Source organism: Lissotriton vulgaris, chromosome 6, assembly GCF_964263255.1.
Source record: "Lissotriton vulgaris chromosome 6, aLisVul1.2, whole genome shotgun sequence".
Lineage (NCBI taxonomy): Eukaryota > Metazoa > Chordata > Amphibia > Caudata > Salamandridae > Lissotriton > Lissotriton vulgaris.
The window spans coordinates 527828925-527846967 of NC_141694.1; the positions used below are offsets into that span (position 1 = coordinate 527828925).

The 18043-nt window shown below is 45.3% G+C and overlaps 1 long non-coding RNA gene across 1 annotated transcript; it reads left to right on the top strand.

Moving 5' to 3' along the window:
- The first annotated feature begins 6235 nt into the window (after positions 1-6235).
- Positions 6236-17595, top strand: LOC147707513 (uncharacterized). The gene is made up of 3 exons (XR_015296460.1): positions 6236-6348; positions 17305-17410; positions 17494-17595. It is a non-coding gene; the product is annotated as an uncharacterized LOC147707513 (long non-coding RNA).
- The last annotated feature ends 448 nt before the right edge of the window (positions 17596-18043 follow it).

The window sequence follows — 18043 nt, forward strand, 5'->3', positions numbered from 1 at the left end:
AGCGTAACGCAACGTTCAACATTGCAGCCTATTGCTGGAAAATAATCCCTTGTCAATATGGAATTCACAACACGCTGGTAGCATGCGATAGACACCATATAGCGCGTAAAATGTCCAGGTGAAAATCAATACCACACCGCAAAAATGTGATACGTGATCGCTAAAAAACATGCGATGAGGCCAATCGCGGTACAAAAAGTAGCGAAAACCAGCCACAGGTCTGTAAATCCCACGCATCTGGTGGGACAATGCACCATAAAAAACGCAGAAACAGCACACCAGAAACAAGCCAAAGCATGTAGCAACATGGATGCACCCTGACCCAGCGCAGAGGCCAACCCGAACCCTACAACCCCTACAGACCACCAGCAAGGGACAAGGGGGTCGGGGAAGGCCAAGGAGAAGAGGGAGAGGAAGACGGGTGTAGACTGCAGGAAAACAAGACCAGCATCATGGTGGTGACAGAACATAACAGCAATTGACCCACAAGCAGACCTACTGGAATGCAGTCGGAGTGCCGAGGAGGCCACTAGGCCCGGCATGACGTGACAACATAAACAAGGCACAAAACCGCTGCCAACAGGAAGGCAGCAACGGCTAAAGGAGGTGGCAGTCCAGCGCCACAGGAGGAGCTGGAGAAAAGCAAGGCCACAGTCATCAGTGTGGCGACGTTGCAAGGAGTAGGGAGTACGGACACAGCTCAAGAGGACCTGACACAACATCAACAGGGAATGAAACAAACTGGGACTGGGGGGGATGGGGGAGATGGGCACAATGGCACACATGCACAACTAGGTGTAGCACACTGGACACCCACAATTACCCAGGATCATGTCCTAGATCCCCTTGGCACACTGCAGCACACACACATAGCAAGAACAGCACAACCACATTGACGACAACATGGTACAATGCGCATAGCCGACACTGCAGAGCAGAGGACACAACTGGCTCTGCACATGCACAGAAACATGCCTACTACATCTGACAGAGCCGGAAACACTGAAATGGAAATGTACACATACGACCTCACATCCCTCATGTAGTCCAAATGCACACTGTCCCGCAGAAGACTCCAGCACCTCCCATTCACAATGTACATTGCCATACAGTCTGCATTCAAACCAGCACTAGGCGCCAACATACATGTCAACACAATGTCAACATGCATCTCCCCATCACATTGCAGAGGGGCACACAGCACCTTCAGCAGAACACAGAATACAATACATCTGTGATGCTGAGGAGGACCACCACACTGTCAACACCGACACCCTACAACAGCTCATGGATATCCCACACAACCCCCACCAGGACCCAGCCGGCCAAGCTACTCAGAGGAGAACACTGAGCCTCCAACAGACCACACAGCACGAAGCACCTGCAAGGACAGCTGGCTCACGACACTTCACCCACCCACACTGAGCATGCCAAAAGGAGGTGGCACAACAGGTGTGAGTGGGGGCCGTACCCATGGAATGAGAACTAGAACACATATGATTTTGTCTATCACCCTTCAGGGACCACCCACACCCCACCGAGGAGACCCACACTGCCATTGAGACACATGCAGATGCACATTCCCAGTACAGGGGTGCTCAAATAGCAGTCACACACCCATGTTGGCTCTGCGTATGATGGCCCTGGCCACTCCCCGTATAAATTGAGTGGGTGATGACAAAGCTACATGTCAAAGCTCCAACCCGCTGCCTGCTGTGACATGTCTGAATCAGATGTACACAGCACAATGTAATGTTGTAGGGCCCAGGGACCTCATGCATACAACAAGACCTCAGGGACACCTGCATATATCATGTTGAACTGGCTACAGGCACATGCATCCGGCCCCTTTATTGGCAGAGCCGCATGTACAGTGATGCCAGTGCTGGATGTGTGGGGTGAGTGTAAGCTATTCCGCACCGAACGTCTGATGCTGACAACCACTTGTACATTGGATACCAGTGCAATGGGAACAAAAACACATGCATAACTGAGTCAACTGCTGAGCAACATGGAGTGAGCCAGAAAAAGTCCAGAGGACAGCCAACATGCAAACAGAAGTGTTCGTGTGTTGCAGTGTGCTGGGGTTGGACACTAGAGATGAGCGCGCTCATGTGAAGAAAAAGTCTTGGATTGTGTCCCTATGATATGTTCCTAATGCAGATGCAGTAGGGTGTGTTAGACCTGCATCATCTTCCCCATCAACGTCTCAGGGCCCCCACACTGTTTGAGGTGACATAGCTGCGCAATCACTCCACAACACAAAACTCAATCAGCAACGGACAATGGCCTGTGGTGCACTGAGTCACTGGCACCTGGAGCGCTGAGCAGGGTATCAGGCCACTGATGGCATCGACGACAGGTCTGAGCAACTCCGTAAGTCTGTCAGGACCACCATTTTGACTCTGGCAGATGGCCATTGGAGGTGGTCCTTGTGGCGGTGGCATGTGCCTCCTGCTGTGATGCGACATCTGGGCCAGTCAGGATTCGCTTTGGTGTGTGAGCCCTGGTGGGACGCAGTTGGACCCGGAGGCTGCGTACAGCTCAGGGCCACAGTAAATGGCGTTGATGTCGCCATCCAACATCTCAGAAGAAGGGGTCCAGGACTGGACCAGCACAGAGTTTGTGGCCCCGGATGCACTGCGGCCGGCACAAACATCGAGCCTCAGGACGGTGACTTGCAGAGTAGTCAGATGAGCCATGCGACCTGAGCGGGTCTTCATCAATGTCCGAGGTGTATGTTGCGGGGGACAGTGGAAGGTGTCCTCCAGGGCATGATGCGGAAGGTCTGATGTTATCCGTAAGCAGCAAATGGAGAAGTGGAAAGTACAAGTATCGTTTTCACCACCAATTTGGTATCAGCTACATGAGGATGAAAACTAGCCCCTAGTCCATAGACTCAGACGCCACCAAAGTACGACCAGTGATGTCCATGAATGTCGGGGAACAAATTTAGTGGCACCGGTGCTCAGAGGGGATGCAGTCTGCAATGATGCCTGTACACAGATATGAACTCTACCATCGCTAAATCAAGACTCATTGACCTACTGGACCACAGTGTAGGTCGGAGGCAGCTGTGAGCACGGGTCATTCACCGAGTGTCGCTGGCATAGGTAGGTGGCCCCACCAGCCTGCGCAATTCAGGTTCAGTGGCACCACGTGTTCGGTCACCTCAGTGACTGTGACCCGGCTTTCATCCGGACTGCATCTTCCTATTACTCCTCTCCTTGTGACCACTGGTGTGGACTCTGCCATTCATGATTCACAACTAGCTCCTTGATGTGAGACCTACTGGTTCGCAGGGTATTCCTGAAACCCTCATCCACGTGTCGACGGCTGGCGTAGAACAGGGTTAGTGTTATGTTATGTTATGTTATAGGTATTTATTGTGCGCACAGCTGCTCCGGCAAAGGAGCGTCCTGGCGCCCTAACAAGGTAGGACATAGCACAACTGAAGCCAAAACAGAATAGGGGCAGCTAAAAGGAGAGACTAAAACAAAAATGTTTTAATGGCTTTCCGAAAAAGCATAAGATCCTCCAGCAGACGAATTTCCACCGGGAGAGAGTTCCAGATGGTTGCAGCTTTGACACAGAAAGAGCGTCCACCGGCACGACAAAGCCTGAATCGAGGGACCACGGTGAGAGCCTGGCCCAAGGAACGCAGAGCGCGTGTTGGAACATAAAAGGACAGAAAGTTAGACAAAATCAGGGGACCTATGCACTTCAAAATTTTAAAAGTCAAACAAAGGACCTTAAAATGGATTCTCTTGCTCACTGGTAACCAATGCAAGGAGCGAAGGACATTGGAAACAGGACAGAATTTTGGCAGGCCGACTATTGCTCTGGCTGCGGCATTTTGTACCCGCTGTAGGCGGGTAATTTCTGCCTGATTGGCCCCCACCAGGATGGAGCTGGCGTAATCCAGGCGAGAAATAACTGTAGCCTGAATCACCAGCTGCCTAGTTGGGGCATCGAAAAATTTAAGAACGGGTCTTAAACCCCGAAGAACGCCGAAACAGCAGGCTGCTGTTTTCTTGGTATGGCCGACGAAGGTGAGGCCAGCATCCAGCCAGACTCCCAGGTTTTTTAGTTCCGAAACCGGAGTCGGAGTCGGTCCCAGTTCTGAAGGCCACCATATGTCACCCCAGAGCTCCACTCTCTTACCGACAATCATAATCTCTGTCTTGGTGGCATTAAGCTGGAGACAGTTCGCCGTCAGCCAACTGGCCACCGCCTTCAGCCCATTCTGAAACCTGGGGGCGTCTTGTTCCGCATCTCCGCTGAGAGTAACCGCCAGCTGAGTGTCATCGGCATATGAGACCAAAGTCAGGCCCCACTGCCTAGCGACCTCAGCCAGCGGTCTCACGTACAGATTGAATAACGTGGGGCTCAGCGAGGATCCCTGCGGAACCCCCAGGGCCAGAGGCAATCATAGATGTGGAAACTGCCACGCCTGTGACTCTGCAATAGTGAGTGATAATATAATGCATAACAACAGAAATATAATCTTGAAATCATTCACGAATTGCAGAAGTAAAAATAATATCTACTATATTGTCTGCCCAGGCGGCCTTGCCTACATTGGGGAAACAGGCCGAGAATTCAGACTTAGGTTTAGCAAACATAAATCAGCGATAAGGACAAATAAAATGACAGCTCCACTAACCCAACATTGCACTGAACTGAACCATTAGGAATCTGAACTCAAGTGGTGTATCTTAGAAAAAGTACAACACAAAAATGGTGAATTTATGGAAAGAACTAGAAAAAAGCGAGAATGCTACTGGATTTTTTAATTAGACAGTGTAAGATCAGGTCTTAATGAAAATATTTCTTGGTATGTAACTGAATAAACTGACAGATTTGAGTCATGTGCTACTCCGCAATACTTTTTATCTCTGTAATTCCATGATGATTGACGTAAGCGTTGTGAGTATTCCCTTGCCGGACACTGATTATTGATGTGTTCAGGAATGGATAGCGTATTCTGGTAGCTTATTTTTAACAAAGATATATGCCTTGGTTTTTGATATCTAAATAATGAAGATCTTTTTCCTCAAAATAACCCTAACCGCGGAATAAAAACATAAGAAGAACTATACAACCAAGTATTCATTCATCCATTAGAAATAGACGATTTTGTTAACTACATCTTAAACATGCAGATGCTCCCTTACTGAACATCGAGTATTGACGTGTTCAGTAACGGATATTGAAAGCTGGTAGTTTACTTGTAATCATCATGCATGTATTGGATGACTCCATCACATCCTTATTTCTGTAACTCTATGAGAACCTACCTAATTGTCACGAGTACTCCATTGCTGGACACGGAGTATTGATGTGTTCATCAATGTATAAACGTAGGCTGGGAGTTTATTTACAATAAATACATATGCCTTGGCTTTCATAGCCAAACTATGTATATCCCTTCCCGAAAATAATTGAATCTATTCTCTGACTAATAAGATAAATAGAATACAAGAATTCACTTACTACTCGAAATGCACGATCCTGTAAACCACACTTTAACCATGCAAATATTCCCTTACCTAACAACGAGTATGGTTGTGTTCAGCAATTGATAGCGAAGGCTGGGAGCCTATTCAGTCTCATCACGCTTATATTACGTTGTGATAATCAAATTATTAAGATCCCTCTCAAAAATAGCTGACCCAATTGTGATACCAACTTTAAGTAAGGACGATCTTGCGTATCACACCATCACTAACAAACAGAAAACGATATTTGAAATATAAATGTCTGTTTCCAGACGTGGGTCTACATTAATAACTAAACACAACAAGACCTGATACTGTATGGCATCAATATCACGCAGTTGAATGACAAACATCGATAGTGGCTCGTTTTACCAGCAACAATTTCAATACCATGCGTAGAGCCTTTACCACTCTGACACATTACATGTGATTTTTGGAAAGTTGGCTCGATTTACGTATTTGACTATCTAGCTAACTAGGGCATTAACTCTCAGTAATGACTCAGACCCATTTGCGTTAGGCCTAATATCGGAGACTTAAAAGTTATGTTCATCTAAATCACTCCTTTAAAAATAACATATATCAAAATGAAGGAATCAAATGCAGTATAAACCTTTTTTGTCTCGATGTAATACTGTTCAAAGATGGCGCCTGCAGTAGTTATATATTTTAAACTAATCTCTCTTCACTTACAAATGGCGCCCATTCAGCACGCCATCCTCGGATGATGTAAACAATCTTTAGGCGTGAAATTTTTCATTCAAAAGGAGATCTCTCATCGCACTACGTGAGCGTATGAGCTGGTGGAATGAAATCTTTGTCGGCAACGCTGTCTAAAAAGAGAAAGGTAAGCAGATATTCGTAGTACTTAGCTGGAGATTAAGGTCTATGTAATCATTTTTTGGGAAGGAAAATTTATATGCGTAGCAGATAGATTAGTCTAAATACATCAAATGGGGAGTTTATTAACTCGAGGGAATCGTGAAACCGTGACAAAACTGTGTACATTTAAATGGTACAAGTGGAGTTCTGGACTTTTTGGTTCCGTCCAGAGGTGTCAGGGTACAACACCCAAAGACCCCGGAGTTCCAACCTGCCTTGGTGCACAAATGAACAGAAACACGGGCTTCTCGATGGTGGCGTCAAAGACCAAAGGTTTATTACTGCAGGGACACAGAAGTCACAGATACTACACACGGGCAGTAATCAGGAGCCTGTTCGATTTGTACAAAGTGGGTTGCTCCTTATATACGAAATTTTAAGCTGGGGGCGAATTCTTTACATGTAATACATTCCCAAAACCTTTGTGTCTAAAACAATAAATATTTGGTGTTACACAGGAACCGTCGATAATATCTGAGGCCAAACATTGCGAAGAGAGGGGTTCCCACTAGTTTGTCACAATTCCCTGTCAATATTGCATTCGGGACCCGGACCGCCTCATCGTAAAGTTCGTTACCTCCCCCTAATAAAGATTCAGAAAGAAAGAAACAGAGCCAGGTGTGGAAGATAGAAAAGTGGGATAAGGGATGTTTGTGGGTTGTAAATGGGCAAGGCTACCGGCTTCGGCCGCCTAATCATGATCAGGTACAATGGACACGAAGACCAGTTTGGTAGGGCTGGCCTCGGGCAGAGGAGGTAGCCTTTGTCGAGTCATGCAGCTACAGCGTGATCTGGTTTAAGGTGCACGTGTCATGAAAGAGGTGAATCTCCGGCTAAGGTTACGTGTCCTTAATCGAAATGAAGTGATCAGAGGCTATTGCATATGTGAGGGCAAGAATCACAAAATGGCGGCCATGATCTAAGATGGATGCCATGGGTAGATCAGAAATGTGTTTATAGAAGGAGTGCTCTTGCTCGTAGCGTAGCGAAAACACCAGGATATACTAAATGGATCATTTACGGTTCACTGATACCAATATTATATATTTCCGACAAACTTGAAAACACGGGTTCAAGTCGTCACGGAACCGTCACGGAACCTCAGACCCTCCTTTTGCCCTTACATAGGCAATAACTCAGTCTATGTCAGAATCTAGTTCTATGCTCATCAGGTCAGTGACATGCTGTTGTATCATCATCCTTTCTCGTGTCTTTTCTCCAAACGCAGGTGGTTTTCTGAGACAAGTTGCAGCACAAAGACTACACAGAGCAGGACCACACTGGATAATCAGACAACATGAGAATAGGAATACTAAGATGGCACCAATGACCATTAGAACCTTCCATCCCCACGCTGATATCAGAGTCCAAAACCACTCCATGAAGGACCAGTTTCCCTTGTTTACATGTATGGAGTCTGAAATCTTGTGCAACTTAGAGATCGCCTCATAGACCGTTGGAGCATTATTAGGAATAAAGACACAGCAGCTCGATTGGATCATTCTACATACCCCACCTCGATCTGCAAGTATAACGTCTAGAACCATACGGTTCTGCAACGTCATGAGCCTATCCGCCTGAAGCTCAGCTGTCAGATTGCTAAGGGCACCAGCAGTTTCGGTAATAGTAGATTCAACTACCCGTGTTAGCTGACGTATGTTTCTACTATTGGCCATAGGTCCCCAGAACGGAAGGAAGCCTTTGAAGAAGTCTCCAGCTTCCTGACCAGCGGTATCTTCCTTGCTGAAGACACCTCTCGCTATTCTGGTTCTGTGGTAATCAGATGAAGCAGTGTATGTCGGAGGCAACAATCGAGCAATGTAACATGATCCTGAAAAGTCGGCAGGCAACCATGTATAAGCTCTGTCTCGACAAATGAAGTAGGTACCCCTGGCAGTAAGAAAGGCAGGGGAAAAGTTAGCCGGAAACACATAAGTCTCTACGCACTCACTCCTCCCTAGCTGAGCTCTCGGATTTCTCCCATTACCTTGCAAGCAGACCTGACCTCGGTGAGGTACGACCCAGATTGGAGTTGAGCTTTTACGCTTGCTTTCTCCTAAACTAAGGCGATACTCTGAAGTATTCCAACTTAAATATACTCGCAATTCGTCTCTAGGGTAAGATGGAGTATTATTGACGTCCTTGACCATGTCAATAATTCCTTGGACTAAGGCTTTGTTGGCAGAGTTATATTTAGTGGAACGCGGTGGACGTGGAGGATAGGTTTCAAGGGCATAAGCAAAGATGGTTTGGAAGGCCTGAAATGATCCATTATAGCTGTAAGGCAAAACCAGATATGGAATACCTTTATCCATAGTGTGGGGTATCAAGCCACACACCCAGCAGTCTGTAGTGTTAACTACCAGTTGGTGTTGGTGCAAGAGCTGTACAAAAGTGTTGTTAGTGAATTCTGAGCGTCGGGCTTGCTCATGTTCCGGAAATGAGTGAAAAGAGTGTATGGAAGAAACAGTAGAAACAGCAGGATCAAGGGGAGGTACTGTAGAAACTGGCACAAAAATCAAATTTACACTAAAGACGATTCCACCTACCAATGTTGCTAAAATAATCAAAAATGTAATGGCACATTGCATCAAAAAGCATTTGCTATGAAGAATTCTATTAAGTCTGTTTCTGCGAACATAAATCACATTTTCTCGTTGCAGCGCAGGAAGCTCCATCTTCTACAATCCGCTCGCGACCACTGATGATGTGTACGTAGATGAAAATGCCTCTATCAGCCCTGGGAGTTCCCAGAACCAATAGAAAGATCGACCTTGTGTCAGACCCCTGCAGATTCAAACTAGGCACACAGCCACGACCCTACGGCTACCCAGACGGCAAGGCAATTTTTTTAAAAAACAAATAAACAATAGCAAACTTCCTGGCTGAAGGCAAAAAGTTCAATATATCAAAAGCACAATATGCAGTTGCCTGCTTTATTTGTCCATTTTATGGCTTCTTAGGTTGTATCTCTGCTTCGCTGGTACTGTCTGATCGGAAAATAGCGTATCACTAGCAGCTGTTGCAGAGTTTAAGTTCGCAGATAACAAAGTTTCTTCTGATGCTGGAGACAAATGTTCAATGTTCAAAGGAGTCTTTTCTGGAGGAGAGTCAGGTTTGGAAGTGTCAGTAATCAATTCGGCATCGCTGAAAGAGATGAACTTCGGAGTGATTTCAGATTCGGAGGCACCAATTCCCTTTTTCACCCAGCCGTCGTAAGGGAGCGGCAAAGGAACACGCTTTACGTGGGAGGCGTGAATCCAGTGCTTGCGGCCAGCGACACGAACTGCTGTCCTCGTCGCCAGTAAGATCTGAAAAGGCCCCACAAATCTTGGTTGAAGGTTCTTCGTCCTCGCAAAGTTCTTGATTACAATGAAATCACCCGGTTTCAGCTGGTGCCCTGGACTCTCCGGAGGTTTTGGCAAAGCATCGAAAACCTGTTGATGAATAAGACTCAATTTAGCAGTCAAGTCGTAAAGGTAGTCTATCAACATAGGATATTCAATGGAGCAAAATTGTTTAGGCCTCGGCACACCCCAGATATTTGCCGGGCGGCCAAACACAATCTCATATGGACTAAGCCCTATTCTAGAATGTACTGTTGCTCTCGTTGATAACAAGGCCAAAGGAAGTGCGTCTGGCCAGGCTAAACCTGTGGATGCTTGTATTTTGGCTATTTTTAGCTTGAGAGTGCCATTGTAACCTTCGACTAAACCAGCAGACTGGGGATGGTTTGCACTGTGAAATTTCTGTTTCAGTCCTAGACCGGCACACACACTCTGCATAACTTTCCCTATAAACTCACTTCCGTTATCTGACCATACAATCCGTGGCATTCCATACCTAGGGAAAAATTCCTTGAGAAGAATTTTGGCAGTAGATAGGGCAGTGTTGTCCTTTAGTGGGTATGCTTCTATCCACCTGGAAAAAGCACAGACTACCACCAGGACGTACTTTAGATTGTTGCAGCGTTCCATGTGAATGAAGTCTAACTGAATCACTTCAAAGGGGCAGGACGGAGGAGCGAAATGACCAGCTGGAGTTGGAGTTCCCTTGCCAGGATTATGCATCAAGCACACCATACAATTTTTCACCACTCTCTCTGCACACTTACTTATTCCCTCATTCTTCCAGACCGGAGCTAACATCTTACATATCCCTTTAGAACTTATATGCGCTACTCCATGCGCCATCGTCACTACTGCAAGCACATATGCATCAGGCAACATCCAACGCTGTTGTTCTGTCAAATCAATCCAACATCCATTCGAGTCCAACTTGCCCGTACTTTCTCTCCATACACGTTTCTCTTCCTCAGTCGCTTTTTTCTGAATCTCTTTCACACTTTCCATAGTATCCTCACACATTCCAGATTCAGCAATCCATCTTGCAGACGTGGCAACATACATTCTGCTCATCGTGTCTCTAGCTGTCTGTTTAGCGATTTCGTCAGCAAAGGCATTCCCACGACCAACATCATCCGTGATTGCTTTATGAGCACTGCACTTCACAATCGCAACTTCAGTCGGCAAGGTTAGAGATTCCAACAAGTCGTTAACTAGCTGACCATGCTGGATCTTAGTCCCATGGGACGTAATGAACCCTCTTTCTCTCCACAACCGGCCAAAACTATGGGCCACGCCAAATGCGTACTGACTATCTGTAAACACATTCACTCTCTTTCCCTCAGCTAAAACACACGCTCTCGTTAGAGCTATTAATTCTGCAGCTTGGGCAGAATTCTGACTTACTCTTGCAGTCTCCACAATCGTCTTCAAAGTCGTTACTGCGTAGGCAGCAGTCACATCACCATTTTCCAATTTAAAACATGACCCGTCCACATACAGCGTACCATCCGGATCTGATAGGGGAGTATCTTTCAAATCGATGCGTCCTTTTGTCTCTTCCTCCGTTTTGAAATGGCAATCATGTGGCTCGGAATCACTCGACTCTTGATCAGTCGGCAACAATGTTGCTGGATTCAATACATTGCATCTTTTGATCTGAATATGACTCACTAGTAATGTCAGCTCGTACCCAGATAATCTCGCACTAGTAAGGTGTTGAGTCTTCGTTCGGTTCATGAGTGTATCCACTGCATGAGGAACCATGACCACTAGCATGTTATTCATCACCAAACCAGCAGATTGTCGAATGGAAACCGCAGCTGCCGCTGTAGCTCTCAAACAACTAGGCAACGCTCTAGCTACCGGATCTAATGTTGATGAAAAATACGCACAAGGGCGTTGTTTATCACCAAACTTCTGTGTCAGAACACTCAACGCGCAACCTTCTCTTTCGTGAACGTAGAGCGTGAATGGCTTACTGTAATCAGGTGTACCCAATACAGGAGCTGAACACAATGCTTTTCGTAATTCAGTAAAACTCTCTTGGCATTCATCAGACCATGGCACCGGACTCGGAACATTTTTCCCAGTCAAAGCTACCAATGGTTTTGCTAACAGAGAAAAATTTGGAATCCACTGCCTACAGTAAGAGGTAATACCTAGGAAGGCACGTACTTCTCTCTGTGTGCGTGGAACACTCATCTGCGTAATTGCTTTTATTCTTTCTGGGGTCAACTTCCTTCCCTCCTTTGACAAGAGATGACCTAGGTAGGTCACTTCTTGGCAGCAGTATTGCATTTTGGAAGGAGACACCTTGTGATTCAGATTAGACAAATGATGCAATAGGGAAACTGTAGCTGCTTTGCAAGTTTCCTTGTCATCGGCAGCCACTAGAAGATCGTCTACGTACTGTACTAGGGCAGGACCTGGAGGAAGGACAAAAGAATCTAACTGGCTTTTTAATGCTTGACTGTAAATGGATGGACTTTCACAATAGCCTTGTGGAGCGCGTTTAAATCTGAAACTGCGACCTCCTAGACAGAAGCCGAAAATATCCCTACTTTCTTCGGCTATCGGAATGCTGAAAAAGGCATTCTTTAAGTCAATAACTGAGAACCATGTGGCTGTGGCAGGAATCAATGTTAACAAGGCAGTAATGTCTGGTACTACAGGAAACTGCAGGACTACAATCTTATTAACTTCTCTGAGGTCTATAACAAACCTATATACTGGAGGTTTTGTCGGATCAGTTCGCTTCAGAATCGGTAAGACAGGACTGTTACAGACATTACCTCTAGTTTCTTCAACCACACCCTTCTTAATCAAGTCTTGCACAATCAATAAAAGTGCACGCTCACCTTCACTCGAGATTTTATATTGGGGAATTCTTGGAAATTTCACATTCGCTTTCAAAGTTACCACATACGGTGGAATTTCTAGGAGACCTACATCGTTAGGACCAGTCGCCCAAAGAGAATCAGGGAGTGAATGTAGCTCCGGCGGGAGTGCATCCATTGACAAATACATCGGAGAGGTGATATTTTTACCCAATGTAAGCTGTACTCCTTCCGGAGAACAGTACAATGTCGCATATAGTCGTTTTAACAAATCTAAACCAAGCAGATTTTCATTACAACCTGTCGTCAAAATCAGGGGTGCTTTCAATTGGCACGGTCCAACAGAAATAGACAAAGGACCAGATATCGGGTTGTAAACAGGGGCGCCTGAAAAACCTACGGAAACATTTGTTGAGCCAGACAAAGGTGCGCCAGGGAGTTTCGCATGAATGATAGAACTTTTTGCGGCACCAGTATCCAACAGAAATGGTTCGACTACACCTGATGTTGCTACTGCGACATAAGGCCCACTCTGATCCACTGGAACTGATACTACTCCCTCTCTCTGTCCATGGCTGTCCTAGTACCCATTTTGCTGAAAACCCTCATCTACTTCATTATAGTCCTCAACAAGATACTGTTGAGATCTATTTTGCTGAGCAGATTGTCCATTTCGTTGATCGAAGTGATTGGAGGGACGATCATTCGTTTGTGGAGGCATAGCACCTCGTCCTCGACCTCTAGAATTCTGCACAAAACCACCACGACCTCTCTGAGCTGCTGCTGCATTATTTTGCGCTAAGATCGGACATTCATTTTTATAGTGACCCTCTTTCTTACAGTACGCACACTGATTCCACTGGTATTGAGGTCTTGATGAACCATAATCTGTCCTTTGGTATGAACCTTGCTGCGTATTAGTCTGATTTGTGCGAGGCGGATACGCCTGCTGCAAAAGAACTTTAGTTTTTAAATCTTTCGTTTTCTTTTCTGATTTCTCCTTTTCCTCTTTATCTCTATTTTCGTAGTACTGTGCAGTCGCAAGTATTTGCGCTGTCGTAGATACAGCCCACGCACTTTCTGAATCCTTTAATTTATTGCATAATTCAGGTAACAAATTATGCACAAATTTATCTACAAACAGTCTTTGCCCTCCTTCTGTACTCATGTCCTGACCACTATGATCTACAAAAGTCTCTTCAAACCTCGTGAAGAAGTCAGAGACACTTTCGTCTTTCTTCTGCCTGCATGCTGACAACTTGTCCCAATTAACACGTAATGCTGGCATCAGAGTCTTCATTAGATCAATTATTCTACCTGGCAGATTAGCAATCAGAGGTTCGGGCTTCGCACCACCTATTTGTTGACCATCTGCTGCAGTGATAGCTGCCCAATCACCACCTAAAGCAGCTTGATGATCCTCTCTACGAATTTTAGCCCACACTGGTTGCGGAACTACATTACCAAACAGCATATCAATGTCGGCTAAGTTCATTATACAAGCCTCAACTGTCTGTGTTAATTCCTTGTAATATCCAGCTGGATTCTTACGTGGATCTGGCAAGGCCTGTTTCACCGCTAACACTTCAGCTCGCTTCCATGGAATGTGTATCCACACTCGTTGGAACTGTGCTGGAGCAGCTGCAATTCCTGCATTATCATCACGTTGTATTGCTTCGCGCCAGATTGGAGGAACCTCCCTCATAGGATATTGGCGACTTGGCTTCACTTTACCTTTCTCTAAATCTCTCGGTGAACGAAGAGATGGATCACTCCTAAAACTTAAAATGAGTTCCATCGCTTCCTTTATATTCTCACCCACTATCATTCCAGCAGCGAACTCTTTTTGAATCCTAATTAAATCTTCCAAATCTGATTCGACATCGTCTTCTTCTATCTCCTCACGTAACAACGAGCACATCTCATCAAAGACGTACCGTTGCGTCGGTTCCCCCCACTGCATAAATGTGTCTAGCACATCTCTCGTACTATATCTTCTACTCTTCGAAATCCATCTGAGAGCCGTGGAATCTAAAACTCCCCGTTCCTCAGTACTTGGAAGCTGACTCCGTCTCTGTACAAAGTCAGGAGTAGGAGTCTTAATCAAAGTTTTATATATAGGAGACAGCATATTAGTAACAGAATCAGTGATTCTTCGACGAACAGAAAGTGGAGTTAGCACACTCGCAGACATAGAGAACGCAGTAGAGGTAGGAATAGATGACGAAACAGTAGGAGTATCGAGGAAAATAGTTTCTGGAGCAGTAGGTACAGCAGTAGGTATAGAGGCTGGCAGTACAGGAAGAGGAGGAGCTGTAGGAACATTCACATTCATCACAGGAGGTACGGGAACTTGATTCTGAGGGATAGGAGCAGGAACACCAGGTTGTCCAGCAACCGGCAATTGACCATTCGGGACAGGCGGAGCCGTAGCACCTTGTGCATACGGTGGAGGTGACCTTAACAGATAAGATAGCAGAGGATCGTTTTCAGAATCCTCCAGTATCTTAGCCATTTTCGATGGCAAGGCAGGATAGCACTTGTCAATCGCTAAGTTATGCTCTCGAATAGCTACATCTATGGCCTTCTCACACTCGTTAGCCTGCAACTGTTTAGCCGCTTGCTCTAGAGTTAACTCTCCTTGTTCTTTCTGTTCTTTCTTCAACCTTTTCATTTCTCTCTGTTTGGATTCTTTTCGCCAGTAACGGAAAGAATCAAACATTGCCGGCCGGGCTTTCTTCCTAAACAATTTCGCTTCTAAGTTGTCAAGAATCTCTGGTTCAAAACTACCATGCAGTGGCCAACTAAGGACACCATCCTTCTTACAATAACGGACCCACACCTCATTATAAGATATAGGACCCACGCCATACTTGCAATATAAATCATATAGGGGAGTCCCAATCGGAGGAACCAGACAAGAGTCCTCCAATCGTGAGTCACTGTTGCAACTAAAACAAGACAACATTTTCCGACTTACCATTTTCAGTCCGGAACACAAAACAAACAAACACGGAACAAATATGTGCACTCGAACCAAGAACTTAGGCCTACCAAAACGAACTGATGTATCGATACCCAAACTAAACCAAATAGATTATCGTAACTAGAACAACCAGTGATAATCTGACAAAACCAAACCAAACCAAGAACCGATCAAGGATTTTTAACAATCCTCACAAAAATAACCAGCTAGCTATCACTAAATACTTAACTGAGTCACTGAAGACGTCACCAAGGAGAAACCCGTCATGTTTCGCCGTACTAAGGACTGCACCTCGGGTCCAAGACAGGGCGACGGTCAAGGCAACGGCCCACTGCAGCCGTCCTGAACGGGAAACCCTCGTGGAAGAGAACTTCAGGCCACTTTTGCGATATGCCGGGATCGATGAAGTGGGGCGCCTCCCTCAGGAATCTTCACACGAAGCTTCTCGAACTCTTCAGGCTTTTGGACCGGTACCGAATGACGTCGCCCCACGTTGGGCGCCAATTGGAGTTCTGGACTTTTTGGTTCCGTCCAGAGGTGTCAGGGTACAACACCCAAAGACCCCGGAGTTCCAACCTGCCTTGGTGCACAAATGAACAGAAACACGGGCTTCTCGATGGTGGCGTCAAAGACCAAAGGTTTATTACTGCAGGGACACAGAAGTCACAGATACTACACACGGGCAGTAATCAGGAGCCTGTTCGATTTGTACAAAGTGGGTTGCTCCTTATATACGAAATTTTAAGCTGGGGGCGAATTCTTTACATGTAATACATTCCCAAAACCTTTGTGTCTAAAACAATAAATATTTGGTGTTACACAGGAACCGTCGATAATATCTGAGGCCAAACATTGCGAAGAGAGGGGTTCCCACTAGTTTGTCACAATTCCCTGTCAATATTGCATTCGGGACCCGGACCGCCTCATCGTAAAGTTCGTTACCTCCCCCTAATAAAGATTCAGAAAGAAAGAAACAGAGCCAGGTGTGGAAGATAGAAAAGTGGGATAAGGGATGTTTGTGGGTTGTAAATGGGCAAGGCTACCGGCTTCGGCCGCCTAATCATGATCAGGTACAATGGACACGAAGACCAGTTTGGTAGGGCTGGCCTCGGGCAGAGGAGGTAGCCTTTGTCGAGTCATGCAGCTACAGCGTGATCTGGTTTAAGGTGCACGTGTCATGAAAGAGGTGAATCTCCGGCTAAGGTTACGTGTCCTTAATCGAAATGAAGTGATCAGAGGCTATTGCATATGTGAGGGCAAGAATCACAAAATGGCGGCCATGATCTAAGATGGATGCCATGGGTAGATCAGAAATGTGTTTATAGAAGGAGTGCTCTTGCTCGTAGCGTAGCGAAAACACCAGGATATACTAAATGGATCATTTACGGTTCACTGATACCAATATTATATATTTCCGACAAACTTGAAAACACGGGTTCAAGTCGTCACGGAACCGTCACGGAACCTCACAAGCCCACTCTGACTCTACTGTTGAGCTAAGCCAGTGTAATTCAAACGCTATGGCGTATTAGCCTTGGGTTTTGTCGGCACGTATAACATTGAGGCGCTGACACCGTACACAGCAGATATAGGAATAAGAACACATTACGCTATAGAAAATAGATTACTCGCATGGATCATTTAAATGGTTAGGGTCTATTTTAACTTACCGAGATAGTTGAAATGTTTTAATCATGGTTTATGTAATAAACGCGGTCATCTACAACTTACGTGATATTCCCCTATGGCAGTAATCAACTGGGAAACGTGACAGAGAAGCCGCCAAACAAATGGGGTTGAAACCTAAAGACCTAAAGATGGTTAATGACTACGCATGAAAAATCACCTACACATAAGGTTGGTTTTGTATACTACATAGAGGTTTCATAAGAATAGGATAAAGATGAAAAGGGACTAAGTAAGTTTTACATCTATTTCAGAAACTGACCCACATTGAAATCTCCTCCATAAAATATAGTGACAAAGAAGTGGCCTCAAGCATACTACTTGACAATACAAAAAATGATGCTACGTTATACAAGGTCAGTTTTTCACCTATCAGTTTGGCAGATAGACGACCCTACAAAGATACTAAGGGGCTAAGCTTAATTCATATTATCTTTTAGAAAACAATAAACGTCAAACTGACTGAACGAAGCATAGAAACAAGGAATTGATGCTGCTGTACCTAAAAGAAATTATGTCGAATGCTAATTGGTAAGTTCAACCAGCAGGGAACTAAGGGTAGATATTTCCCTAGAATATATTAACAGGACCTTCAAATTGGTAGTATTTCTGTTAATGTATAAACAGGAACCTCGTAATACACTACTCTGAGGTTCAAACACAATAGACTATGCCCCGTAATTTCCTTAGTTGACTACAAAACAGAACAAAATGACTTTACTAGGCAGGTATGTAGAATCTTCTCACTGGTTTAATTATGTTTTGGATGCCAAGCTAGAGAGCTGTGCAATTTAATTAATTTCA